Source organism: Acanthochromis polyacanthus, chromosome 10, assembly GCF_021347895.1.
Source record: "Acanthochromis polyacanthus isolate Apoly-LR-REF ecotype Palm Island chromosome 10, KAUST_Apoly_ChrSc, whole genome shotgun sequence".
NCBI lineage: Eukaryota > Metazoa > Chordata > Actinopteri > Pomacentridae > Acanthochromis > Acanthochromis polyacanthus.
In genome coordinates this window covers 860,407-867,938 of record NC_067122.1, presented here as the reverse complement: position 1 = coordinate 867,938, position 7,532 = coordinate 860,407, and positions in this window count along the sequence as shown.

Sequence of the window (7,532 nt, the reverse complement as noted above, 5' to 3'; positions counted from 1 at the left end):
TGAAAAAAGTCAAAGATAAAATCATTAAATGAGAAAATGTTTCCAAACTTTGACTGGTAGTGTATCATGTTTTTTAAAATAAATTCTATGATAGTAAACAACAGTTTGCCAGATGAAGGAGCCTTTTGAGAGGCAGCTAGCATCGTGATTGGACGGTACTTTGGTCTGATCCAATCCAGCTTCAGCTCCAGAGACGGCAGGCGGGACGACTCAACAGAGGCCGGGTGGACGAAGGCATGAAGCTGAGAACAACAGAGGCCCAGGGAACTCACTTCAGCAGAGTCTGAAAAAACCAAACTAGCACAACCCAAATGCTAAAGTGTCCTGCAGCCTACCAGAGAAGCTCTTTAAACAAAGAATCAGGACAGGAACTCTGACCTTCTGGACAACCAACGTTGGTTCACAAACAACCAAAAACCTCTAAAGACTCACTACAGCCAAGATAAAGACACAACTCAGCTGCACCAAACCCACTAATCACTGCACACATTAGCACCATGTGCTAACTGTGGCTAAAGAACCACATTTACCAAGACAACTATCCAGTACAAAGCCCTAAAACACACCAAGAAACACATTAAAGAGGATTTTACTGCTGGAAGCTGCAAGCCAACGCCTAAAGAACAAACTAAAACAACGGAGCCAAACCCGGTTCAGTGAAGAGAAGCAGAGGAAATGTTTGACTGCAGACATAAAGCAGGAAGACACTGAGCTGCTCAGGTGTTCCTGATGACACCAAGCAGCCACCTGGACAGCCAATAGGAACACAGCTTACTGGAAGTCCAGAGGGCTGCTTAGTGAAGGACATTTAGTTTAAAGTTGAAGCAGAAAGTTAACAGAGAAAGTTGAAAACCACCTTCTGATCCCTGAAATCTCTGAGTTTTCACACAAAGAACACCTGAACATGTCAAACTGGTTCCATAGTAGAACCTTCACTGTGAAAATGTCACAGTATGGTGTGTTGCTCAGAAAACATTACAACCAGCTGTCTAGGGTCACTGAGGAGCAAAAACAGGACAAACACTGGTTTCAGGGGGTTGATAGAGTAAGTTTACAACAACACAACATGTGAGCAGAAAAATCACAAAGTCTGTCTTTAGTTCAGCTGAAAATATGAGTTTTTGTATTTTTATTGACCAAACTTTTCAGGAAGTAGATGAAGAATAATTAAAGCTCTCATGTAGAAGTCCAACTTCTTTTGGATCCTTGTGGAGAGTTTAGTCTTCATGCTTCATAGCAACATTTAATACACCTAAAGCTTCCCTGTTTGCTCATTGGTGGAGTTTGTTCCTGAGCATCTGAACCTTAAATCCAGTCAGAGGACCATCTTCAGTCAGAGAACTTCAAGACCTTCCATCAGCTGGACCAGATGTGGCATCAGCTCCCTCTGAACATCTGGATGAGGAGAAAAGACAGAAATCAAACACAGATCACACAAATACAATTTATTCACTTTCATCATTTTATAAAAGTAGCATGAACTTTATTAAAACTGGACATCAGTAATGAAAGTCAATGTTTTATCTCATCCTGTTCCCTTTCCATTGTGGTCTTTGTGTATTTATTATCTTTTAATGATAAAAATAAAATGGGTCACTGCTATGGTTTGGGCTTAGAAAGTATTGGAACTAATGTTTTCTTGTTCGCTCTGTTCCAACAGCTCACCTGTTCCTTCATACTACAGCAGTAATCCTCTCATCACTGCTGGCTCTGCCTCTGACACTAAATCACATTTTTAAAATGGTCAAAACTCTCTGCACAAATCTCCACTTTTTACAAAGCCGTCAGGTCCGTTTCATTCATGTAGAGCTGAATCATCTTCTCATGTAGAGCAGGTCTACACCAGACTCTTCATTAGGTTCATTTTTCTTGCGTAAAAAAACAAAAACAAAAAACAAAAAAACAACAGAGCTGTCAGTGGAGGCGGCCCAGGAACAGCGGCAGCACCAGAACGATCAACCCAGAGCCAGGACTGAACACCGGACCTCACGGCCCAAACATCAGACCGCTCCATAGGGAATTGTCCCGGTCCTCCCGATTAGCCACCCCGGGCCTGGTAGAGAGAACACCTGATTGGACAGGTACTGACCACCTGTGCTGCTACCAGCTTTCTTTCATTAAGAGAGAGAAAAAGGTCTGTGCAGATGGAGGTGAAAGGGACATGTACATACAGGTGTATCTAGGTGTTCTGACATACCTGGTGCCTAACTATTGTGATTAGGATGATCACCTGTGGCAGTGACGTTAACTTTGATGCAGGCAGGTAAGGTAAGTTACCTTTAAAACCTTCTAAAAACGAAATAAAACCTCACGAAAATCTGAAAACACACATACAAAACATATTTTTACATAAAGAGTGACTTAGACTTAACACGAATTTCCTCGTGTTCCAATAAACATCAGTAAATTCGTTCAGAATCAACAGAAAAAACGACATCTCCAAGTCCTGCGGAACTTGCTTGAGAATCTCCATATTTTAAAGTTTTCTTCAAGATCAAAGAAACTCCTTAAAATGTGGCAGGATGTACAATAGTACACCCCATACATGTACTGCTGATAGATAATTCGGCATAGCTTTACTGTCAGAATGAAAAACAGATATAGCCCATAAACGAGGCTAAATGTGACATTACGTCCAAAGACCTCATATATGGTGGGTCTATGTAACAAGCCCCGCCCCTGCCGCTCAAACAGCCAATCGGTTTCTTTGAAACAGCCACATTGGGAAACAATTAGCCAATCCTAGAACAGGCTTTCTATGCCGTTCATTAATATCGAAGCTGTTTTTTATTAGCCTGAAATACCTGCCGGCTCCCGTTAGCAAGATGGCTGTCGAGTTCTTGTGTTGCACAACATAAAATAAATAAAGTTTTTCGAAGACTTTCAGCATTTACCTTTTCTCCTTAATGACATTTTTTCAAAGGAGTACTTTACAGCGAGGGGATAGGTTTTAGCCTTTGAGAGAGCTGCTGTTTTAAAGTCAGGAAAACATAGCTGGATAACCAAATAATTCACAACACCTGCATTAAGTAACTGCACCACAGGGCGCGATGATAAAGGTAAGCATTATTAATGAAAATTTAAAATTGAATACTTTCAGAGAACTTAAAACTATTAAGTTCATAAACATATATTTACTTAGTAGTTTTATAGCTAATTTACTAACGAAATGCTCAGTCAAACATAGCTACGTACTAATCCGTTCATAACACCTGCGCCACCATGTTACTGCACTTGAGTTTCGTTCACAACAATTAAACAAAAATCATTTTGATAAAATCGATGAGCGTTTGCTTTAAAGATTGGCATGTGCATCGAAATTGTATTGGCAATCTAACCCCAAAATGCACAGAGTTCTGCCAGCAAATGTTGGCTAAGCTACCGCAAACAAAACGTTAGCTTAGCGTTAGCTTGAACGTTAGCATGACATTAGCTGCCAGCTATCGTTACCCGTGTTACAAAATATGTTTATAATTGGAGCTAACGTGATGCTAAAGAACCGTATTAGGAAATTCAGTCCGTGGAGAATTAATACAGCAAATGTGAAGCATGTGGTTGCTAAATTACTTGTACTTTGTGTTGGTTTTCTCTTTTTATTTTCAGCCTTTAAGCTGGTTAATGTAACGCCCCATTCAGGTTCTGTTTAATGTGAAATTATTATTTATTATTTCAACTTTATTCCAGACACTAGGTCCAAATACACTGGTCGGTAGAAAGTTAATTTACGGCAAGTTTAATATTTAGTAATTCTTTAAACATACATAAACTAGCTTGCACTGAGTTATAAGCTGCTCTGAGACCAGTAGTCCATCTATTTGACCTCTTCAGAGCGATTAAGTCCAAGTACACTGAAGGTAATGTGTGTATTTTTGTGTAATACCTTCTGAGCTGTGCTGGTTTTTACCTGCCCAGGTACTGCAGATGGAAATAAGCTTTGTTGTGGAGGAAATCTAAATTTATTGTGGAGTTTTAAGGCCTCTCTGTGGTCGTTTTGAGCCTCTTTGTGGTGGTTTTCTGTCTTTATGTAGTCGTTTAAGTTTTTATTCAGCTTTATTTAGTGGGTCTGCATGTGTCTGTCTTTGTGACTGTGTGTGTCTTTATCAGCCTTTTCATAGTTGGTATGAGGCTCTTTTCAGATTTGTTTTGTGTTTTTGCAGCAATTTTAAAAGTTGGTGTGGTTTTTTTGCGTCTTTTGTGGTGATTGTGAGACTCATTGTGGTCATTTAAGTTTTTACCGCCCGGCAAAACTCTGTTTTCTGCAAGATAATGTTTTCAGCTGCATGGTCTTGCTTGCTTGTTTGTCTGTAACACTTTGGTTTCTGCGCGATAACTCCATAAAATATTGACGTAGCCTCACCATGTTTGGTACACAGCTGTACCATAATAACACACAGGTCAAGTTCACATTTGGTGACCGTGACCTCATTTTCAAGGTCACAGGGGTCATCTTTGTCGCCGGGCGGTCCAAGTTTGGTAAAACTTCTTGTTGTATTTTAAGTCTATTTGGTGGGTTTGAGTGTCTTTGTATTGATTTTTGACTGTTTTTTTGTGGTGATTTTCATGTTTTTTTTATGGCGGTTTTGAGACAGTGAATCTTGATTTATTTGCAAAAAAATTCAACAAATTAGTTTTAATCTGGTTCGTTTTGCATCTTGTTGTGTGGTGTTTGTGTCTGTGGTACATGGGGTGTCTTGGTGCTGTTTTCAGTCTGTTTTTGTGTTTATTTCAGTGTCTGTGTTGGTGGTTTTGTGTCTCTTTGTGGTCATTTGAGTATGTTTGTGGTGGTTTGTATATTTGGTTGTCTTTGTTGTTATTTTGTGTGTCTTTGTGATATTCTGTAGTGGTCTCATGTTAGTGTTTGACTCCACTCTGCTTGTTGTGTGTTAAATCAGTTTGTGGTTGGTTTTTATGCATGTTTCAGTCGTCGTGCAGTCGTTTTGACTATTTTGTGTTTCTCTGTGGGGGTTTCATCTTTTCTGTGGTATTCTGTGGTCTCACTGGTTTGGAGTTCTTTTGTTCACACACAGAATAATTAGGGAGATGCTGATTACCTCGCCTACCTCACAGTTTTGGTGAACACTCTCGCCTTCCTCTGAAGCGTCTCACTGTGGGATGTCCAGTAGAACCACCAGGTCCACCGGGCCAACCACGCTGTAACGGCATGTCGTGGTGAACCCAACAGACCGACCCCCCCGTGATGCCGTCCTGTTTCCTCTGGAGCGTGGTGTCCCAGGAGTGTGAGAGCATGAATCCTCCCTGTTCATGCCCCCTCTGCTCACCACCGTTTCAGTTTGTTTTCTTCTGTCTGTAACGTGGTTGTTTTGTCTGTAACGTGGTTGTTTTGTCTGTAACGTGGTTGTTTTGTCTGTAACGTGGTTGTTTTGTCTGTAACGTGGTTGTTTTGTCTGCAACGTGGTTGTTTTGTCTGCAACGTGGTTGTTTTGTCTGCAACGTGGTTGTTTTGTCTGCAACGTGGTTGTTTTGTCTGCAACGTGGTTGTTTTGTCTGCAACGTGGTTGTTTTGTCTGCAACGTGGTTGTTTTGTCTGCAACGTGGTTGTTTTGTCTGCAACGTGGTTGTTTTGTCTGTAACGTGGTTGTTTTGTCTGTAACGTGGTTGTTTTGTCTGCAACGTGGTTGTTTTGTCTGCAACGTGGTTGTTTTGTCTGCAACGTGGTTGTTTTGTCTGTAACGTGGTTGTTTTGTTGTTTTGTCTGCAACGTGGTTGTTTTGTCTGTAACGTGGTTGTTTTGTCTGTAACGTGGTTGTTTTGTCTGCAACGTGGTTGTTTTGTTGTTTTGTCTGCAACGTGGTTGTTTTGTCTGCAACGTGGTTGTTTTGTCTGTAACGTGGTTGTTTTGTCTGTAACGTGGTTGTTTTGTCTGCAACGTGGTTGTTTTGTCTGTAACGTGGTTGTTTTGTCTGTAACGTGGTTGTTTTGTCTGTAACGTGGTTGTTTTGTCTGTAGCGTGGTTGTTTTGTCTGCAACGTGGTTGTTTTGTCTGTAACGTGGTTGTTTTGTCTGTAACGTGGTTGTTTTGTCTGTAGCGTGGTTGTTTTGTCTGCAACGTGGTTGTTTTGTCTGTAACGTGGTTGTTTTGTCTGCAACGTGGTTGTTTTGTCTGCAACGTGGTTGTTTTGTCTGTAACGTGGTTGTTTTGTCTGTAACGTGGTTGTTTTGTCTGTAACGTGGTTGTTTTGTCTGCAACGTGGTTGTTTTGTCTGTAACGTGGTTGTTTTGTCTGTAACGTGGTTGTTTTGTCTGTAACGTGGTTGTTTTGTCTGCAACGTGGTTGTTTTGTCTGCAACGTGGTTGTTTGGTCTGTAACGTGGTTGTTTTGTCTGCAATGTGGTTGTTTTGTCTGTAACGTGGTTGTTTTGTCTGCAACGTGGTTGTTTTGTCTGTAACGTGGTTGTTTTGTCTGCAACGTGGTTGTTTTGTCTGCAACGTGGTTGTTTTGTCTGCAACGTGGTTGTTTTGTCTGTAACGTGGTTGTTTTGTCTGCAACGTGGTTGTTTTGTCTGCAACGTGGTTGTTTTGTCTGTAACGTGGTTGTTTGTCTGCAACGTGGTTGTTTTGTCTGCAACGTGGTTGTTTTGTCTGCAACGTGGTTGTTTTGTCTGTAACGTGGTTGTTTTGTCTGCAACGTGGTTGTTTTGTCTGCAACGTGGTTGTTTTGTCTGCAACGTGGTTGTTTTGTCTGTAACGTGGTTGTTTTGTCTGTAACGTGGTTGTTTTGTCTGTAACGTGGTTGTTTTGTCTGTAACGTGGTTGTTTTGTCTGCAACGTGGTTGTTTTGTCTGCAACGTGGTTGTTTTGTCTGCAACGTGGTTGTTTTGTCTGTAACGTGGTTGTTTTGTCTGCAATGTGGTTGTTTTGTCTGCAACGTGGTTGTTTTGTCTGCAACGTGGTTGTTTTGTCTGTAACGTGGTTGTTTTGTCTGTAACGTGGTTGTTTTGTCTGCAACGTGGTTGTTTTGTCTGCAACGTGGTTGTTTTGTCTGCAACGTGGTTGTTTTGTCTGTAACGTGGTTGTTTTGTCTGTAACGTGGTTGTTTTGTCTGCAACGTGGTTGTTTTGTCTGCAACGTGGTTGTTTTGTCTGCAACGTGGTTGTTTTGTCTGCAACGTGGTTGTTTTGTCTGCAACGTGGTTGTTTTGTCTGCAACGTGGTTGTTTTGTCTGTAACGTGGTTGTTTTGTCTGTAACGTGGTTGTTTTGTCTGTAACGTGGTTGTTTTGTCTGTAATGTGGTTGTTTTGTCTGCAGTGGTCTGACGTGGCAGATTTGGGGTTTTCCTGTAGAGCCTTTTCTTTCTGTTTCCTTTCCTTCTTCTCTGCTGGTGTGAAATGTTCTCCCTGATGTTCTTGCATGAACCTGGTAGATGACGTTACTCTTGTTATCCTGCTCCATGATGTCTTCTGGGTGTCCTATAGCTGTGTGTGTTACTGCGGGGCCTATGCTGTGTTTTCTCATTGTTCTTTGATGGGTTCAGTGATATCCGGTAGTGTAACTGTGGTTTTATTGTTCTCATG